The following is a 21,999-nucleotide window of genomic DNA, read 5'->3' as shown; positions in this document are numbered from 1 at the left end:
AAGAAAAAAATTGGGCAGTACCTTGGTGGGACTCCATTGTGGAGGAATGGGGTTCATTTTCTGGGTCCTCTCAGAAATCCTGTGCAATGTGGTAGGAAGAACGGGAGACTGAAACCAGAAGACTTGGAGTGGAATCCAGACTTTCCTATATATTTGTGACTTTGGTCAACTTATTTCACCTCCATAAATCCTTCTGTAAAAGAAGGTTGATAACACTTACGATGATTAATTTTATGTGTCAACTTGACTGTGCCACAGGGTGCCCAGATTAAACATTATTTCTGGTGTGTCTGTGAGGGTGTTTCCAGATGAGATTAGCATTTGAGTCAGTGGACTCAGTAAAGTACATTGTCCTCCCCAATGTGGGTGGGCACCATCCAATCTGTTCAGGGCCTGAATAAGAACAAAAAAGGCGGAGGAAGGAGGAATTTGTCCCTTTTGTTTCCTGCCTGCTTGCTTGAGCTGGGACACTGGTCTTCTTCTGCTCTTAGACTGGAATTTACACTATCATGTCTCCTGGTTCTTAGGTCTTCAGACTCAGACTGAAATTGTACCACCAGCTTTCCTGGGTCTCCAGCTTGCAGATGGCAAATCACAGGACTTGTCAGCCTTTATAGTTATGTGAACCAATTTTTCTTTCTTTTTTTTTGAGATGGAATATCACTCTGTTGCCTGGGCTGGAGTGCAGTGGTATGATCTCAGCTCACTGCAACCTCCACCTCCTGCGTTCAAGCAGTTCTCCTGTCTCAGCCTTCTGAGCAACTGGGACTACAGGGATGCACCACCTCACCTGGATAATTTTTGTGTTTTTAGTAGAGACGGGGTTTCACCAGGCTAGTCTTGAACTCTTGGCCTCAAGTAATCCATCCATCTCAGCCTCCTAAAGTGCTGGGATTAAAGGTGTGAGTCACTGTGCCCAGAGAGCCAACAGTTCATAATGGATCCCTTTCTCTCTCTCTCTTTCTCTCTCTCTCTCTCTCTCAGTGTGTGTGTGTGTGTGTGTGTGTGTGTGTGTGTGCACGCTCTCTCTTTCTCTGGAGAATCCTGACTAATATAGATTTTGGTACCAAGAGTGATTCTAGAGGAACAGAATGTTAAAGATGAGTTTTCTGATTTGGTTCTGAGTTTTCTTCAATTGGCTTTCTAATCTGATTAGACTTAAAAATGCTAATGATCCTATTTCCAGTATAAAGAGAGCACTGATAGTCCATGGCATTTATAGAGATGTGCAAAATATCTCTATTGAATATTCCTAACCAACCACTTAAAAGAAGCAAGGAGCTAGGTGACTCTATATGATACTTTCAAACATTTTTGGAAAACTAAGGAATATAGTGCTGTTGGTTGGTTGTTCCTAATATTCTTGGACAAAGGGGTGAAAGAAAAGGATGAGTTCAGGGGTTCAGATTCCTTCACTGATACATTATCTGTCCCACAGCATTTTGAGGATCAAATTTGGTAATTAAAATATGTATAGTGCGCTGTAAGTACCAGCTCAATAAGTGTTTACTTCATGCCAAAGATAGGCTATTCTTTTATGTATACAGGCTATAGAACTTCTCTTTTGTGTTTGCCTTTTACTGGGAAGAAGAAAATACTTCTCATTTATCAAATGGATGGCACAGCCATGGGTAATTTTGAGGCATATACCATATTCACATTATATGTAAAGGATGGCTCAGAAACAGTAATAAATTCATATCACAGAGCACCCAGTATTATTAGAATTATACCAACCACCAAAGAAACACAATGTTTATGAAAGTATTTCCAATTTAATAATTTAAAATTCCTTTCCTTATTTATACTATCTCAATATAATTCACTCCAGCTGAGTTGTTGTCTGGTGATTCTTATTTATATTTTAAGGTCTGTATTAGGGACACAGATGGCAAAGTCTTTTCACTTCATAGACAGGGCCTAAGACTAATCATCAGAAAAATTTAAAACTTATTAATTGCCCCAAAATGTAAGAGGCTCATTAAGAATAAGTGTGTTACATAATAAGTAAACACATTTTCCCCAATAATTTGCTTCAAATTCATTTAGAAAAAATAATCATGGATAGATTTTTGAAGTTTTATTTTAGTGAAAGTGTGGTGGGACCATTGAAAACATTTGGTTATAGAGCTTAAAGATGAACATATTTTATCAGCCTCTTATAACAAGTTCTTTAATATAGTCTTGTCTGTATAATTTTGAAGCTAAAAGCAATGTCTAAATTTAAGTTGGTTTTTACTAGCATTGCAAACTCCATCTGTGACTAGTCTCAACAGCTGCCTTTCCTGTTCCTTCACTGGCATAAGACCATTAATCAGGTGGTAGGGGAAAATGGGAGGGCTGTGTGTTATTGTTGATTGTATTTTGCAGCGAAACATGAGTTTAATGTTATAGAGAACATAAATTTATAATTGTTTCCTGTTAAAGAGTCTGAGAATAAGAAATGAGTTCTTTCCATTGTTCCTTTAATCCCACTTAAAGATTTCTTGATCCCCTCATATTTCTCTGAGATGTTAAGTAGAAATTGGCTTGTATTGTTGTCTGATCTAGTCTTTATTGAAAATTGAGATATCTTGTTTATTATAAGTTTCTCATTAATTTTTGCATTACTCTCACCATATGCAAAAATTAATTCAAGATGGATTAAAGACTTAAATATAAGATGTCAAACTATAAAAATCCTAGAATAAAACATAGAAAATACTCTTCTGGACATTGGCATAGGCAAAGAATTTATGACTAAGTACTCAAAAGCAAATGCAACAAAAACAAAAATTGACAATTGAGACCTAAGTAAACTAAAGAGCTTCTGCATACCAAAAGAAACTATCAACAGAGTGAACAGAAAACCTATAGAATAGGAGAAAATATTTGCAAACTATGTATCTGACAAAGGACTGATATCCAGAATCTATACGGAACCTAAACAAATCAACAAGAAAAAACATAACTCCATTAAAAAGTGGGCAAAAGATATGAACAGGCACTTCTCAAAAGAAGACATACAAGAGGGCAACAAACATATGAAAAAATGCTCATCATCACTAATTATCAGAGAGATGCAAATCAAAACCACAATGAGATACCATCTCACACCTGTCAGAATGGGTTATTAAAAAGTCAAAAAACGGTGGATGTTAGGTTGCTGAAAAAAGGGAGTGCTTGTACACCATTGGTAGGAATGTAAATTAGTTCAGCCACTGTGGAAAGCAGTTTGGAGATGTCCCAAACAACTAAAAATAGAACTACTATTCGACCTAGCAATATCATTACTGGGCTTATACCCAAAGGAAAAGAAATATTTCTACATAAAAGACACCTACACTTTTATGTTTATTGCAGTCCTATTCACAATAACAAAGACGTGGAATCAACCGAGGTGCCCATCAATAGTGTATTGGATAAAGAAAGTGTGGAATATAAACACCATGGAATACTTATGCAGCCATAGAAAGAACAGAATCATGTCCTTTGCAACAACATTGATGCAGCTGGAGGCCATTATCCTAAGCAAATTAACAGAGGGACAGAAAACCAAATACTGCATATTCTCACTGATAACTGGAAGCTAAACATTGGATACACATAGACATAAAGATGACAATAATAGGCAATGGGGACTACTAGAGGTGGGTGGAAGGGAGGGGGCAAGTGTTGAAAAACTATCTATTGGGTACCATGTTCGCTATTTGGGTGATGGGATCAATAGAAGCCCAAACCTCAGCATCACACAATTTACCCATGTAACAAACCTGCACATGTACCCCCCTGAATCTAAAATAATTTTTTTTTTGAGTTGAAGTCTCCCTTTATTACCCAGGCTGGAGTGCAGTGGCGTGATCTCAGCTCACTGCAACCTCCGCCTCCTGCATTCAAGCGATTCTTGTACCTCAGCCTCCTGAGTAGCTGGGATTACAGTCATGTGCCACCACGCCCTGCAAATTTTTGTATTTTTAGTAGAGATGGGGTTTCACCATCTTGGCCAGGCTGGTTTTGAACTCCTGGCCTCAAGTGATCTTCCTGCCTTCACTTCCCAAAGTCCTGTGATTACAGGCTTGAGCCATCACACCCAGCCTAAAATAAAATAAAAAAAATTATTTAAAAAGTTGCATTAAAATGCTATTTATCTTGATTATTGAGTTTTTAGGTATTCCCTTAAATTCTTCCCTTAAGGCAGATGCCTCACTCACCTGACAGTAGTCTTGGTCCTGGACAGTTTTACAAATCACAATGATATACTGTTGAATTCCATAGTCACTACCATTATAGCTTTTCAAAGAGACTCACAATATAGGAATTGATGTTGAGAAAGGAAATTGTAGTAGTTAGCTATTGTTCCGTTACAAGACACTCCAAAACTCACTAGCTTAAAAAAATTATTTAGCTCACAATTCTGTAGGTTGGCAATGTAGATTGTGCTCAGCTGTTTGTTATCCTGGTCTCAGCTGGGCTCCCTCAGCTTTGTTTGTGGTTAGCTGTGAGTCAGGTAGGCAGCTTTGCAATCTTGGCTAGCAGGGTTAGGACTAAGGTGAAATAAGGAATTGGACTTTATCTTATAGGCAATAGAACTCTGAAAGTTTTGTAGGGGGAAATAATAATGTTATTATTAGATTTGCCCAGGTTGGTCTTGAACTCCTGGGCTCAAGTGATCCTCTGGCCTCAGCCTCCCAAAGGGCTGGAATTATAGGTGTAAGCCACCATGCCTGGCCTCTTTTTGCTATTAATTGTTTCCTTTTCTGTGGAGAAGGCTTTTAGTTTGATGTAGTCCTACTTACCTAATTTTGCTTCTGTTGTCTGTGGTTTTGGTGTCATATCCATAAAATCATTTCTAAGTCTAATGTCATGAAGCTTCCCCTTATGTTTTCTTGTAGGAATTTTGTTGTTTCAGATCGTATGTTTAAGTCTTTAATCCATTTTGAACTGATTTTTGTGTATGCTGTAAGATAAGGGTCTGATTTAATTTTTTTTTTGCATGTAGATATCCACTTTTTCCAACACCATTTGTTGAAGAAACTATTTTCCCCCCATCATGTGTTCTTTGGCCATCTTTACATAACATCAATTGACCACATATACATGGATTTATTTCTGGGCTCTCGGTTCTATTCTACTCACCAGTATGTCTGTCTTTATGCCAGTACCATACTGTTTTAATTACTGTAGCTTTATCCATGAAATCAAGACATGTGTTGCCTCCAGTTTTGTCCTTCTTTTTCAAGATTGTTTTGGTTGTTCAGTGTCTTTTGTGGGTCTCTATAAATTTTTATAATTTTTTCTATCTCTGTAAGAAGTATTATTTTGATTTTGACAGGAATTTCTTTGAATCTGCAGATGGCTTTGGGTAGTATGATAGACATTTTAAAAATATCGAGTCTTTTTGGCTGCATAAATGTCTTCTTTTGAGAAGTGTCTGTTCATGTCCTTCGCCCACTTTTTGATGGGGTTGTTTGTTTTTTTCTTGTAAATTTGTTGGAGTTCATTGTAGATTCTGGATATTAGCCCTTTGTCAGATGAGTAGGTTGCGAAAATTTTCTCCCATTGTGTAGGTTGCCTGTTCACTCTGATGGTAGTTTCCTTTGCTGTGCAGAAGCTCTTCAGTTTAATTAGATCCCATTTGTCAATTTTGGCTTTTGTTGCCATTGCTTTTGGTGTTTTAGACATGAAGTCCTTGCCCATGCCTATGTCCTGAATGGTAATGCCTAGGTTTTCTTCTAGGGTTTTTATGGTTTTAAGTCTAACATTTAAGTCTTTAATCCATCTTGAATTGATTTTTGTATAAGGTGTAAGGAAGGGATCCAGTTTCAGCTTTCTACATATGGCTAGCCAGTTTTCCCAGCACCATTTATTAAATAGGGAATCCTTTCCCCATTTCTTGTTTTTGTCAGGTTTGTCAAAGATCAGATAGTTGTAGATACGTGGCATTATTTCTGACGGCTCTATTCTGTTCCATTGATCTATATCTCTGTTTTGGTACCAGTACCATGCTGTTTTGGTTACTGTAGCCTTGTAGTATAGTTTGAAGTCAGGTAGTGTGATGCCTCCAGCTTTGTTCTTTTGGCTTAGGATTGACTTGGCGATGCGGGCTCTTTTTTGGTTCCATAAAAAACACATGAAAAAATGCTCACCATCACTGGCCATCAGAGAAATGCAAATCAAAACCACAATGAGATACCATCTCACACCAGTTAGAATGGCAATCATTAAAAAGTCAGGAAACAACAGGTGCTAGAGAGGATGTGGAGAAATAGGAACACTTTGACACTGTTGGTGGGACTGTAAACTAGTTCAACCCTTGTGGAAGTCAGTGTGGCGATTCCTCAGGGATCTAGAACTAGAAATTCCATTTGACCCAGCCATCCCATTACTGGGTATATACCCAAAGGACTATAAATCATGCTGCTATAAAGACACATGCACACGTATGTTTATTGCAGCATTATTCACAATAGCAAAGACTTGGAACCAACCCAAATGTCCAACAATGATAGACTGGATTAAGAAAATGTGGCACATATACACCATGGAATGCTATACAGCCATAAAAAATGATGAGTTCACGTCCTTTGTAGGGACATGGATGAAATTGGAAATCATCATTCTCAGTAAACTATCGCAAGAACAAAAAACCAAACACCGCATATTCTCACTCATAGGTGGGAATTGAACAATGAGAACACATGGACACAGGAAGGGGAACATCACACTCTGGGGACTGTTGTGGGGTGGGGGGAGGGGGGAGGGATAACATCGGGAGATATACCTAATGCTAGATGACGAGTTGGTGGGTGCAGCGCACCAGCATGGCACATGTATACATATGTAACTTACCTGCACGTTGCGCACATGTACCATAGATCCTAAAGTATAATAATAATAATAATAATAATAAATAAAATAAATAAATAAATAAATAAATTCTAAAAAAAAAAATCGAGTCTTCCGACCTGTGAACACAAAATGTGTTTCCATTTGTTTGTGTCTTCTCTAATTTCTCTTATCAATAATTTGTAGTTTTCAGTATGTAAGGCTTTCACCTCCTTATTTAAATTTATAATTAAGTATTCTATTCTCTTTGATGCTATTGTAAATGGGATTTTTTTTCTTAAACTTTGGGGATATTTTGTTATTATAGTATAGAAGTACAACCAATTTTTGTTTGTTGATTTTATGCCTTGCAACTTACTAAATTCAATTATTAGTTGTAATAGTTTTGTGGAGTCTTTAGCGTTTTCTATACATAAGCAGGGATGCTACATTTTGAATGTGTCCCCCAAAGTTTATATGCTGGAAACTTGATCCCCAACACAACAGTGTTGGGAGGTGGAGCCTAATGGGAAGTATTTAGTTTATTAGTGATCCCCCTTCATGAATAGACTAATGCCTGTTGTAAAAGGGCTCGAAACTGCAATTTTGACCACTGACTAACCTTCATCTCTCTCTTTCTTTCTTTTTTTTTCTTTTCTTTATTTATTTATTTGAGATAGGATCTCACTCTCATCACCCAGGCTGGAGTACAGTGCCATGACCATGGCTCACTGCAGCCTCAACTTCCCATGCCCAGGTGTTTCTCCCACCTCAGCCTCCTGAGTAGCTAGTGCATACCACCATGCCTGGCTAAATTTTTTGTATTTTTAGTAGAGATGGGATTTCGCCATGTTACTGAGGCTGGTCTCGAACTCCTGGGCTTAAGAGATCCTCCAGCTTTGGCCTCCCAAAGTGCTGGGATTACAGGAGTGAGCTACCACACCCAGCCACCTCTCACTTTCATTTGTGCTCCCTTCCACCTTCTGCCATGGGATAATGTGGTAAGAAGGCCCTTACCAGTTATGGGCCCCTCAGCCTTGGACTTCTCAGCCTTTAGAACTGTAAGAAATAAATCTCTGCTTTTTATTAATTACCCAGTCTCAGGTATTCTGTTACAGTAGCACAAAATGGACTGAGACAAGAAACAATTTTATTTCTTTTTTTCTGATTTGGATCTTTTATCTTTTTCTTTCCTAGTTGCTCTAGCTAGACATCTAGAACAATATTAAATAGAAGTGGCAGTAGTCCATTTATTTGGTACCCTTTGGGATTCCTTTTCCCAATCTTAGTGAAAAAGCTTTCATTTTTTTCTCTGTTGAGTGTGATGTTAGCTGTGGGCTTGTCATATATGGCCTTTATAATGTTGAAGTAATTTCCTTCTATTACTAATTTGTTGAGAGGTTTTTTTTTTGAGTTGATGATTCAGAGCTATATTTTTGACATGGAAAAAAAAAACAAATATATTAAGTTTAAAAACAAATTATAAAAGAGTTAATTTTGAAAAATTCCATTTTATTTATTTATTTTTTTTATTGTTTTATTTTAACCAGGAAAGGTTGTCGAGTTTTATCAAATGCTTTTTCTTGCATCTATTAAGATGATCTTATGGGTTTTTTTTTTATTTTGTTAATGTGGTATGTCACATTAATTGATTTGTATATGTTGAGCTATCCTTGCATCCTAGGGATAAATTTCACTTGGTCATGGTGTGTGATCCTTTTAATGCGCTATTGAATTTGATTTGCTAGTATTTTGTTGAAGATTTTTTACTTATATTCACAGGAATATTTGTGTGTAGTTTTCTTTTCTTGTGCTTTCTTTGTCTGGCTTTGCTATCAGGGTAATGCTGGCCTCATAAAATGAGTTTGGATGTATTTTCTCCTCTACAGTTTTTCTTTTTTTAGAAGAATTTGAGAAGGAATGGTGTTATTTCTTTAAATATTTGGTAGAATTCACCAGTAAAGTCATCTGGTGCTGGGCTTTTCTTTGAAGGTTTTTGATTACTGATTGAATCTCTCTACTTGTTATAGGTCTGTTCAGACATTCTATTTCTTCATGATTCAGTCTTGGTAGGCTCTTTGTTTCTGGGAATTTATTTATTTCTTTTTAGTTATCCATTTTGTTGACATAATTGTTTATAGCAGATTCTTATGATATTTTTTATTTCTCTGTTTATAGTAGACTCATGATCTTTTTTATTTCTGTGATATCAGTGGTAATATCTCTTCTGTAACTTACGATTTTATTTATTTATTTTTTTAATCAAGCTAGAGATTTCTCAATTTTATCTTTTCAAACAACCAACTGTTAATTTCGTTGATCTTTTTCTGTTGTTTACCTATTCTCTATTTTACTTATTTCTGCTCTAATCTTTATTATTTTCTTCCTTCTGCTAACTTTGAGTTTGGTTTGTTCTTATTTCTAGTTCCTTGAGATATAAGGTTATGCTATTTGAGATCATTCTTCTTTTTTAATGTAGGCATTTATTGCTATGGACTTCCTTCTCATTACTGCTTTTCCTGTATCTTATAAGTTTTTATGTATTGTTTGTTTTTATTTGTCTTAAGATGTTTTTTAACTGCTTTTTAACTTTCCTTTGACTCATAGGTTGTTTAAAAGTGTAGTGTTTAATTTCCAACTATTTGTGAATTTTCCGGTTTTTCTTCTGCTACTAATTTCCATTTTTATTCCATTGTGGTCAGAAAAGTTATTTGGTATGATTTTGGTCTTTTAAATATTTTAAGTCTTGTTTTGTGACCTAGCATGTGAACTGTCCTAGAGAATGTTCCATGTGTAATTGAGAAGAATATATATTCTGTTGTTGATTGAAAATATATGTCTGTAAACAGAGAGCCAAATCATGAGTAAAATCCCATTCACAATTACTACAAAGAGAATAAAATACCTAGGAATCCAACTTACAAGAGATGTGAAGGAACTCTTCAAGGAGAACTACAAACCACTGCTCAATGAAATAAAAGAGGACACAAACAAATGGAAGAACATTCCATGCTCATGGATAGGAAGAATCAATATCGTGAAAATGGCCATACTGCCCAAGATAATTTACAGATTCAATGCCATCCCCATCAAGCTACCAATGACTTTCTTCACAGAATTGGAAAAAACTACTTTAATCTTCATATGGAACAACAACAACAACAAAAAGCCCTCATTGCCAAGACAATCCTAAGCAAAAAGAACAAAGCTAGAGGCATCACGCTACCTAACTTCAAACTATACTACAAGGCTACAGTAACCAAAACAGCGTGGTACTGGTACCAAAACAGAGATATAGACCAATGGAACAGAACAGAGGCCTCAGAAATAATACCACACATCTACAACCATCTGATCTTTGACAAACCTGACAAAAGCAAGAAATGGGAAAGGATTCCCTATTTAATAAATGGTGTTGGGAAAACTGGCTAGCCATATGTAGAAAGCTGAAACTGGATCCCTTCCTTACACCTTATAGAAAAATTAATTCAAGATGGATTAAAGACTTAAATGTAAGACCTAAAACCATAAAAACCCTAGAAGAAAACCTAGGCAATATCATTCAGGACATAGGCATGGGCAAGAACTTCATGTCTAAAACACCAAAAGCAATGGCAACAAAAGCCAAAATTGAGCAATGGGATCTAATCAAACTAAAGAGCTTCTGCACAGCAAAAGAAACTACCATCAGACTGAACAGGCAACCTACAGAATGGGAGAAAATTTTTGCAATCTATCCATCTGACAAAGGGCTAATATCCAGAATCTACAAAGAACTTAAACAAATTTACAAGAAAAAAACAACCCCATCGAAAAGTGGGCAAAGGATATGAACAGACACTTCTCAAAAGAAGACATTTATACAGCCGATAGACACATGAAAAAATGCTCGTCATCACTGGTCATCAGAGAAATGCAAATCAAAACCACAATGAGATACCATCTCACACCCGTTAGAATGGCAATCATTAAAAAGTCAGGAAACAACAGGTGCTAGAGAGGATGTGGAGAAATAGGAACACTTTTACACTGTTGGTGGGTCTGTAAACTAGTTCAACCATTGTGGAAGACAGTGTGGTGATTCCTCAAGGATCTAGAACTAGAAATACCATTTGACCCAGCCATCCCATTACTGGGTATATACCCAAAGGATTATAAATCATGCTGCTATGAAGACACATGCACATATATGTTTATTGTGGCACTATTCACAATAGCAAAGACTTGGAACCAACTAAAATGTCCATCAATGATAGACTGGATTAAGAAAATGTGGCACATATACACCATGGAATACTATGCAGCCATAAAAAAGGATGAGTTCATGCCCTTTGTAGGGACATGGATGAAGCTGGAAACCATCATTCTGAGTGAAGTATCACAAGGACAGAAAATCAAACACCATGTGTTCTCACTCATAGGTGGGAATTGAACAATGACAACACTTGGACACAGGGTGGGGAACATCACACACCAGAACCTGTCATGGGGTGGGGGGAAGTGGGGAGGGATAGCATTAGGAGATATACCTAATGTAAATGATGAGTTAATGGGTGTTGCACACCAACATGGCACATGTATACATATGTAACAAACTTGCTCATTGTGCACATGTACCCTAGAACTTAAAGTATAATAATAAAAAAAAGATTCTAAAATGTATAATTACCCAAACATTAAAAAAAAAAGATTCTTTCTTTTCCTTCAACAGTTTATCATGTTCTATCTAGGTGTGGATTTCTTTGACTTTTTTCCTAATTAGAATTAGTTGAGTTTCTTGGATATGTAACTTAATCATTTTCATCAAAGATAATAAATTTTTCCAACTATTAAAAAAAGAAAATATATGTCTTTTAGGTCTATTTGGTCTATGTTGTTATTTACTTCCACTGTTTTCTTGTTGATTCTCTATCATGTTGACTTATCCATTATTTAAACTGGGATATTGAAGTCTGTTAGTAGTATTGTTTTGCTGTCTATTTCTTGCTTTGTTTCTATCAATGTTTGTTTTATATATTTAGGGGCTCTTTGCTGAGTACCTATATATTTATAATTATTTTATCTTCCTGATCGATTAACACTTTTATCATCATATAATGTCCTTCTTTGTCTCTTGTGACAGTTTTTTTACTTAGGGTTCATTTTGTCTGATATAATGGTAGCCACCCCTGTTCCGTTTGGTTACCATTTATGCAAAATACTTTTTTCCATCCCTTAACTTCCATCCTATGTGTGTCTTTAAATCTAAAGTGAGTCTTTTATAGACAGCATAAAATTGGATTTAAAAAAACCACTTAACCAGTTTATGTATTTGAATTGGGGAGTTTAATTCACTTGCATTTGAAGTAATTATTCAGAAGGAAGTATTTACTATTTTCATTTTTTCAACTGTTTTCTGTTTATCTTGTAGTTTTTTTCGTCCTTTGTCTTGCTGTCTTCCTTTGTGTTTCATTTGTGTGTGTGTGTGTGTGTTGATATACTTTGATTCTCTTCTTTTCTTTTCTTCTTTGGTGTAACTTTTACAGGTGTTTTCTTTGTGTTTACTATGGGGCTTCCACAATATATCATATAGTTATCATAGTCTATTTTAAACTGATAACAAGTTAACTTCACTTGCATATAAAACTCTACAGTTTTACCACTCCCCTCAACATTATATGTTATAGATGTTATAATTTATATTTATTTATATCATATATTCATTTATGTAATTTTAACTGTCTTATTTGGTGGTACTTTTGTCTTTTAACTTTTATGTCAAGATTAAAAGTAATTTACTTACCACTATTACAATAATAGAGAATTCTGCATTTGTTTATATATTTATTTCTACCAACGAGTTTTGTATTAATACTTTCTTATGCCATTGTGTTGCTGTTTAACATTCTTTTATTTCAACTCAAAGAGCTCTTTTTGGCATTTATTCTGGGCAGGTTTAGTGGTGAAGAATTCTTTCAGCTTGTTTCTCTGGAAAAGTGTCTCTTCTTCATTTTTGAAAGACAATTTTGCGAGACATGGTGTTCTTGATCAGCAGATTTTTGTTGTTGTTGTTTTGTTTTAGCACTCTGAATATATCATCCCACTCCTATCTGACTTGCGAGATTTCTCCTGAAAAATCTACTTTATAGCCCTGTGTAAGTTCCTTTGTATGTGACAAGACACTTTTGCCGTTTTCAAAATTCTCGTTGTCTTTGACTTTTGATGATTTGATTATAATGTGTTTTCAGTGTAGATTTCTTTGAGTTCATTTATTTCATATCCTTTGGGATTCCTGGATCTGGTGTCTATTTCCTTCCACAGACCTGGAAAGTTTTCAGCCATTACTGTCATTATGATGTTTTGGTCAATGACGAACTGCATATATGACAGTGGTCCCATTAAATTATGTTGGAGCTGAAAATTCCTATTATCTAGTGACACTAGCCATTGTAACATCTTAGTCCAACGTATTACTCACATTTTTGTGGTAATGCTGGTGTAAACAAACCTACGGCATTGTCAGTTATATAAAAGTATAGCAAATACAATTATGTTATTATGATAATAAATGACCATGTTACTGGTTTGTGTATTTACTATAGTATACTTTTAATCATTATTTTAGAGTGCAATCCTTCTACTTATTAAAAAAAGTTAACTATAAAACAGCTTCAGGTAGGTCTGGAGGTATTCTAAAGAAGGCATTGTTACCATAGATGACAGCCTCATTCATGCTATTGCCTCTGAAGGCCTTCCAGTGGGACAAGATGTACAGGTGGAAGACAGTGATACTGATGATCCTGACCCTGTGTAGGGATAGGCTAATGTTAGTATTCATGTCTCAGTATTTAACAAAAATTTTAAAAAGTAAAAAAGGTGTAAATAGAAAAAAAACTTATAGGGAAAGAAAATATTTTTGTACAGCTGTACAGTGTGTTTGAAGCTAAGTGTCTACTAAAATTACAAAAAAATTAGCTGGGCGTGGTGGTGGGTGCCTGTAATCCCAGCTACTCTGGGGCTGAGGCAGGAGAATTGCTTGAACCTGGGAGGTGGAGGTTGCAGTGAGCTGAGATTGCACCATTGCACTCCCGCCTGGGCAACAAGAGTGAAATTCCATCTCAAAAAAAAAAAAATTATAAAATTTGTAAAGTAGAAAATTAACAGTAAGCTAGGGTTAATTTATTATTGAAGAGAGATAATTTTTAAATAAATTTAGAGTAGCCTAAGTATGCAGTATTGATAAAGTCTACAGTAGTGTATGTTAATATCCTAGACTTTCATATTCACTCACCACTCACTCATTGACTCACTTGGAAGAACTTCCAGTTCTGAAAGCTCCATTCGTGGTAAGTGCCCTTATACAAGTGCACCATTTTTTAATCTTTTATACCGTATTTTATGGTACCTCTTCTATGTTCAGATGTGTTTAGATATACAAATAGTTACCATTGTGTTACAATTGCCTACAGTATTTAGTACAATAACATATTATATAGGTTTATAGCCTAGGAGCAATAAGCTATACCATAAAATCTAAGTATATAGTAGGCTATACCATTATACTATTTAGGTTTGTGTAAATTCATTCTATGATGTTTGCACAGCAAAATCCCCTAAGAACACATTTCTCAGAACATATCCCCATCAGTAAATGACATACAACTGTACAAACATTAACACAAAATGGATCATAGTTCTAAATATAACAGCTAAAACTATAAAACACAAAAAGAGGAAATCTTCATGCCCTTGAATTAGGCAATGATTTCTTACCTATAATACCAACATCACAAGTGACAAAAGAAAATATAGGTAGATGAGACTTTATCACAATTATAAATGTTTGGGTTTCAAAAGGATACCATTAAGAAAATAAAAAGACAACCAATGAAATGAGAGAGAATGTTTGCACATATATATCTGGTAAGGAATGTGTATCTAGAATATTTAAGAAATCCTTGCAACTTAATAATAAAAAGAGAAATAACCTAATTAAAAATAGAAAAAGAATCTTTTATCCCAAAGAAGATATTGAGATGGCTAATAATCACGTGAAAATATGCTTAGCCTCACTAGTTATTAGGGAAGTACAAATCAAACAACAATGAGATACCACTTCATACTCACTAGAATGGCTAAAATATAAAATATAGGCAATAGCAAGTTTATAGAGGATATGGAGAAATTGAGACCCTCAGTGAACGCTGGTGGGGCTGTAAAAATGGTACATCCACTCTGCCAAACAGTTTGACACTTTTTCAAAAACATTAAACCTAGAGTATGACCCAGAAATCCCACTTCTAGATATATACACAAGATAATTGAAAACATATGTAAACATAAAAACTTATATAGCAGCATAATGGATAAAAAGTGAAAAAAAAGCTCAAAGATACATTAACTAATGAGTGAAAGGACAAAATGTGTAGTATCTATACAATGAAGTGTTATTTGGCAATAAAAAGCAGCAAACTACTGATACGTGCTACGACATGGATAAACTTTGAAAACATTTTGCCAACTGAAGGAATCCAGTCACAAAAGGCCACATATTGTATAATGTCATTCATGTACAATGTCCAGAATAAGCAAATTCATAGGTACAAAAAGTAGATTAGTGATTGCTTAAGACTGGGGGTAGGGGAAAATGGAGTGTCCTTGCTTGGTGATGGGTACAGAGTTTCTTTTGGGGTAATAAAAATATTCTTAAATTATATAGTAGTAATGGTTACGCAACTATGAATATACTAAAAAACACTTTACAATGTTATGGCGTGTGAATTTTATTTTATGTAAATTTATCTCAAAGCTGTTATTAAAAAGAAAGGACAAAAAAGGTAATCAATAATACTAATAAAAATAACGCTACAATATGTCCCACAAATACTAAAAAAAAGATGTTTCAAAAAAATTTATGAAAATACATTTGAAAATTTTGATGAAATCAACAAACTCCCAGGGAAAAATTGTTATTTTTTTATTTTTTATTGTACTTTTAAGTTCTAGGGTACACGTGCACAACATGCAGGTTTGTTACATATGTATACATGTGCCATGTTGGTGTGCTGCACCCATTAACTCGTCATTTAACATTAGGTATATCTCCTAATGCTATCCCTCCCCACTACCCCCACCCCATGACAGGCCCCAGTGTGTAATGTTCCCCACCCTGTGTCCAAGTGTTGTCATTGTTCAATTCCCACCTATGAGTGAGAACATGTGGTGTTCGGTTTTCTGTCCTTGTGATACTTCACTCAGAATGATGGTTTCCAGCTTCATCCATGTCCCTACAAAGGGCATGAACTTATCCTTTTTTATGGCTGCATAGTATTCCATGGTGTATATGTGCCACATTTTCTTAATCCAGTCTATCATTGATGGACATTTTAGTTGGTTCCAAGTCTTTGCTTTTGTGAATAGTGCCACAATAAACATACGTGTGCATGTGTCTTCATAGCAGCATGATTTATAATCCTTTGGGTATATACCCAGTAATGGGATGGCTGGGTCAAATGGTATTTCTAGTTCTAGATCCTTGAGGAATCAGCACACTGTCTTCCACAATGGTTGAACTAGTTTATAGACCCACCAACAGTGTAAAAGTGTTCCTATTTCTCCACATCCTCTCCAGCACCTGTTGTTTCCTGACTTTTTAATGATCGCCATTCTAACTGGTGTGAGATGGTATCTCATTGTGGTTTTGATTTGCATTTCTCTGATGACCAGTGATGATGAGCATTTTTTCATGTGTCTATTGGCTGCATACATGTCTTCTTTTGATATGTGTTTGTTCATATCCTTTGCCCACTTTTTGATGGGGTTGTTTGATTTTTTCTTGTAAATTTGTTTAAGTTCTTTGTAGATTCTGGATATTAGCCCTTTGTCAGATGGATAGATTGCAAAAATTTTCTCCCATTCTGTAGGTTGCCTGTTCAGTCTGATGGTAGTTTCTTTTGCTGTGCAGAAGCTCTTTAGTTTGATTAGATCCCATTGCTCAATTTTGGCTTTTGTTGCCATTGCTTTTGGTATTTTAGACATGAAGTTCTTGCCCATGCCTATGTCCTGAATGATATTGCCTAGGTTTTCTTCTAGGGTTTTTATGGTTTTAGGTCTTACATTTAAGTCTTTAATCCATCTTGAATTAATTTTTCTATAAGGTGTAAGGAAGGGATCCAGTTTCAGCTTTTTACATATGGCTAGCCAGTTTTCCCAACACCATTTATTAAGTAGGAAGTCCTTTCCCATTTCTTGTTTTTGTCAGGTTTGTCAAAGATCAGATGGTTGTGGATGTGTGGTATTATTTCTGAGGCCTCTGTTCTGTTCCATTGGTCTATATCTCTGTTTTGGTACCAGTACCATGCTGTTTTGGTTACTGTAGCCTTGTAGTAGAGTTTGAAGTTAGGTAGCGTGATGCCTCTAGCTTTGTTCTTTTTGCTTAGGATTGTCTTGGCAATGCAGGCTCTTTTTTTGTTCCATATGAAGATTAAAGTAGTTTTTTCCAATTCTATGAAGAAAGTCATTGGTAGCTTGATGGGGATGGCATTGAATCTATAAATTACCTTGGGCAGTGTGGCTATTTTCACGATATTGATTCTTCCTATCCATGAGCATGGAATGTTCTTCCATTTGTTTGTGTCCTCTTTTATTTCATTGAGCAGTGGTTTGTAGTTCTCCTTGAAGAGGTCCTTCACATCCCTTGTAAGTTGGATTCCTAGGTATTTTATTCTCTTTGAAGCAATTGTGAATGGGAGTTCACTCATGATTTGGCTCTCTGTTTGTCTGTTACTGGTGTATAAGAATGCTTGTGATTTTTGCACATTGATTTTGTATCCTGAGACTTTGCTGAAGTTGCTTATTAGCTTAAGGAGACTTTGGGCTGAGCCGATGGGGTTTTCTAAATATACAATCACATCATCTGCAAACAGGAACAATTTGACTTCCTCTTTTCCTAATTGAATGCCCTTTATTTCTTTGTCCTGCCCATTGCCCTGGCCAGAATTTCCAACACTGTGTTGAATAGGAGTGGTGAGAGGGGGCATCCCTGTCTTGTGCCAGTTTTCAAAGGGAATGCTTCCAGTTTTTGCCCATTCAGTATGATATTGGCTGTGGGTTTGTCACAAATAGCTCTTAGTATTTTGAGATACATCCTATCAATACCTAATTTGTTGAGAGTTTTTAGCATGAAGGGCTGTTGAATTTTGTCAAAGGCCATTTCTGCGTCTTTTGAGATAATCATGTGGTTTTTGTCTTTGGTTCTGTTTATATGACGGATTACGTTTATTGATTTGTGTATGTTGAACCAGCCTTGCATCCCAGGGATGAAGCCCACTTGATCATGGTGGATAAGCTTTTTGATGTGCTGCTGGATTTGGTTTGCCAGTATTTTATTGAGGATTTTTGCATCGATATTCATCAGGGATATTGATCTAAAATTCTTTTTTTGTTGTGTCTCTGCCAGGCTTTGGTATCAGGATGATGCTGGCTTCATAAAATGAGTTAGGGAGGATTCCCTCTTTTTCTATTGATTGGAATAGTTTCAGAAGGAATGGTACCAGCTCCTCCTTGTACCTCTGGTAGGATTCAGCTGTGAATCCATCTGGTCCTGGACTTTTTTTGGTTGATAGGCTATTAATTACTGCCTCAATTTCAGAGCCTGTTATTGGTCTATTCAGGGATTCAACTTCTTCCTGGTTTAGTCTTGGGGGGGTGTAGGTGCCCAGGAATTTATCCATTTCTTCTAGATTTTCTAGTTTATTTGGGTGGAGGTGTTTATAGTATTCTCTGATGGTAGTTTGTATTTCTGTGGGATCCGTGGTGATATCCCCTTTACCATTTTTTATTGCATCTATTTGATTCTTCTCTCTTTTCTTCTTTATTAGTCTTGCTAGTGGTCTATCAATTTTGTTAATCTTTTAAAAAAACCAGTTCCTGGATTCATTGATTTTTTGAAGGGTTTTTTTGTGTCTCTATCTCCTTCAGTTCTGCTCTGATCTTAGTTATTTCTTGCCCTCTGCTAGCTTTTGAATGTGTTTGCTCTTACTTCTCTAGTTCTTTTAGTTGTGATGTTAGGGTGTCAATTTTAAATCTTTCCTGCTTTCTCTTGTGGGCATTTAGTGCTATAAATTTCCCTCTACACACTGCTTTAAATGTGTCCCAGAGATTCTGGTATGTTGTGTCTTTGTTCTTATTGGTTTCAAAGAACACTTTCTCTCTGCCTTCATTTCGTTATGTACCCAGTAGTTATTCAGGAGCAGGTTGTTCAGTTTCCACGTAGTTGAGTGGTTTTGAGTGAGTTTCTTAATCCTGAGTTCTAGTTTGATTGCACTGTGGTCTGAGAGACAGTTTGTTATAATTTCTGTTCTTTTACATTTGCTGAGGAGTGCTTTACTTCCAACTATGTGGTCAGTTTTGGAATTAGTGCGATGTAGTGCTGAGAAGAATGTATATTCTGTTGATTTGGGGTGGAGAGTTCTGTAGATGTCTATTTGGTCCACTTGGTGCAGAGCTGAGTTCAATTCCTGGATATCCCTGTTAACTTTCTGTCTCATTGATCTGTCTAATGTTGACAGTGGGGTGTTAAAGTCTTCTATTATTATTGTGTGGGAGTCTAAGTCTCTTTGTAGGTCTCTAAGGACTTGCTTTATGTATCTGGGTGTTCCTGTATTGGGCGCATATATATTTAGGATAGTTAGCTCTTCTTGTTGAATTGATCTCTTTACCATTATGTAGCAGCCTTCCTTGTCTCTTTTGATCTTTGTTGGTTTAAAGTCTGTTTTATCAGAGACTAGGATTGCAACCCCTGCTTTTTTTTGTCTTCCATTTGCTTGGTAGATCTTCCTCCATCCCTTTATTCTGAGTTTATGTGTGTCTCTGCATGTGAGATGAGTCTCTTGAATACAGCACACTGACGGGTCTTGACTCTTTATCCAATTTGCCAGTCTGTGTCTTTTAATTGGAGCATTTAGCCCATTTACATTTAAGGTTGATATTGTTATGTGTGAATTTGATCCTGTCATTATGATGTTAGCTAATTATTTTGCTCGTTAGTTGATGCAGTTTCTTCCTAGCATCGATGGTCTTTACAATTTGGCATGGTTTTGCAGTGGCTGCTACTGGTTTTTCCTTTCCATGTTTAGTGCTTCCTTCAAGAGCTCTTGTAAGGCAGGCCTTGTGGTGATAAAATCTCTCAGCATTTGCTTGTTTGTAAAGGATTTTATTTCTCCTTCAGTTATGAAGCTTAGTTTGGCTGGATATGAAATTCTGGGTTGAAAATATTGGCCCCCACTCTCTTCTGGCTTGTAGAGTTTCTGCCGAGAGATCTGCTGTTAGTCTGATGGGCTTCCCTTTGTGGGTAACTTGACCTTTCTCTCTGTCTGCCCTTAACATTTTTTCCTTCATTTTGGCTTTGGTGAATCTGACAGTTATGTGTCTTGGAGTTGCTCTTCTCAAGGATTATCTTTGTGGTGTTCTCTGTATTTCCTGAATTTGAATGTTGGCCTGCCTTGCTAGGTTGGGGAAGTTCTCCTGGACAATATCCTGAAGAATGTTTTCCAACTTGGTTCCATTCTCCCCATCACTTTCAGGTACACCAATCAGACGTAGATTTGGTCTTTTCACATAGTCCCATATTTCGTGGAGGATTTGTTCATTTCTTTTTACTCTTTTTTCTCTAAACTTTTCTTCTCACTTCCTTTCATTCATTGGATCTTCAGTAACTGCTACTCTTTCTTCCAGTTGATCGAATCGGCTACTGAAGCTTGTGCATGCATCACGTAGTTCTCGTGCCATGGTTTTCAGCTCCATCAGGTCATTTAAGGTCTTCTCTATGCTCTTTATGCTAGTTAGCCATTTGTCTAATCTTTTTTCAAGGTTTTTAGCTTCTTTGCGTTGGGTTCGAGCATCCTCCTTTAGCTCAGAGAAGTTTGTTATTACCGATCTTCTGAAGCCTTCTTCTCTCAACTTGTCAAAGTCATTCTCCATCCACCTTTGTTCCATTGCTGGCGAGGAGCTGCATTCATTTGGAGGAGAAGAAGTGCTCTGATTTTTAGAATTTTCAGCTTTTCTGATCTGGTTTCTCCCCATCTTTGTGGTTTTATCTACCTTTGGTCTTTGATGATGGTGATGTACAGATGGGGTTTTGGTGTGGATGCCCTTTCTGTTTGTTAGTTTTCCTTCTAACAGACAGGACCCTCAGCTGCAGGTCTGTTGGAGTTTGCTGGAGGTCCACTCTAGATCCTGTCTGCCTGGGTATCACCAGCAGAGGCTGCAGAACCGCAAATATTACAGAATGGCAAATGCTGCTGCCTGATCGTTCCTCTGGAAGCTTCGTCTCAGAGGGGCACCTGGCCGTATGAGGTGTCAGTCGGCTCCTACTGGGAGGTGCCTCCTAGTTAGCCTACTTGGGGGTCAGGGACCCACTTGAGGAGGCAGTCTGTCTGTTATCAGATCTCAAACTCCGTGCTGGGAGAACCACTACTCTCTTCAAAGCTCAGTTGGAAATGCAGAAATCACCCGTCTTCTGCGTCATTCACGCTGGGAGCTGTAGACTGGAGCTGTTCCTATTCGGCCATCTCAGAACCTCTCCCAGGAAAAATTTTTTACCCAGAGTGATACATGAGGAAATCTGAATAGATATATAATGTTTTAAAATTTTTATATTTATAACTTTTATATTTACGATTTATAAAAATTGCATTTTCTAAAACCTAAGTACAGTGTATATATAATAAATATATTAAAATGTTGTATATTTATATGTATAATAATTATATATTATAATTATATATATTTTTGTACACTTATATAATTTTAATATTTATATTTATAACTTTATTTCCTCATTAAAGATAATTTTGCGGCTGGGTGCAGTGGCTCACGCCTGTAATCCTAGCCCTTTGGGAGGCTGAGGCGGGCAGATCACAAGGTCAGGAGATCGAGACCATCCTGGCTAACACAGTGAAACCCCGTCTCTACTAAAATACAAAAAAAAAATTAGCTGGGCATGGTGGCAGGCCCCTGTAGTCCCAGCTACTCGAGAGGCTGAGGCAGGAGAATGGCATGAACCCAGGAGGTGGAGCTTGCAGTGAACTGAGATGGCGCCACTGCACTCTAGCCTGGATGACAGAGCAAGACTCCATCTCTTAAAAAAAAAAGATAATTTTGCAAATTTAAGTTAATATGTAAGAAAAAATGTTGCAAGTTTATGTTTTCTTTTTC

The sequence above is a fragment of the Pongo abelii genome, chromosome 10, assembly GCF_028885655.2.
Source record: "Pongo abelii isolate AG06213 chromosome 10, NHGRI_mPonAbe1-v2.0_pri, whole genome shotgun sequence".
NCBI classification, from domain to species: domain Eukaryota; kingdom Metazoa; phylum Chordata; class Mammalia; order Primates; family Hominidae; genus Pongo; species Pongo abelii.
This window is presented reverse-complemented; position numbering follows the sequence as displayed.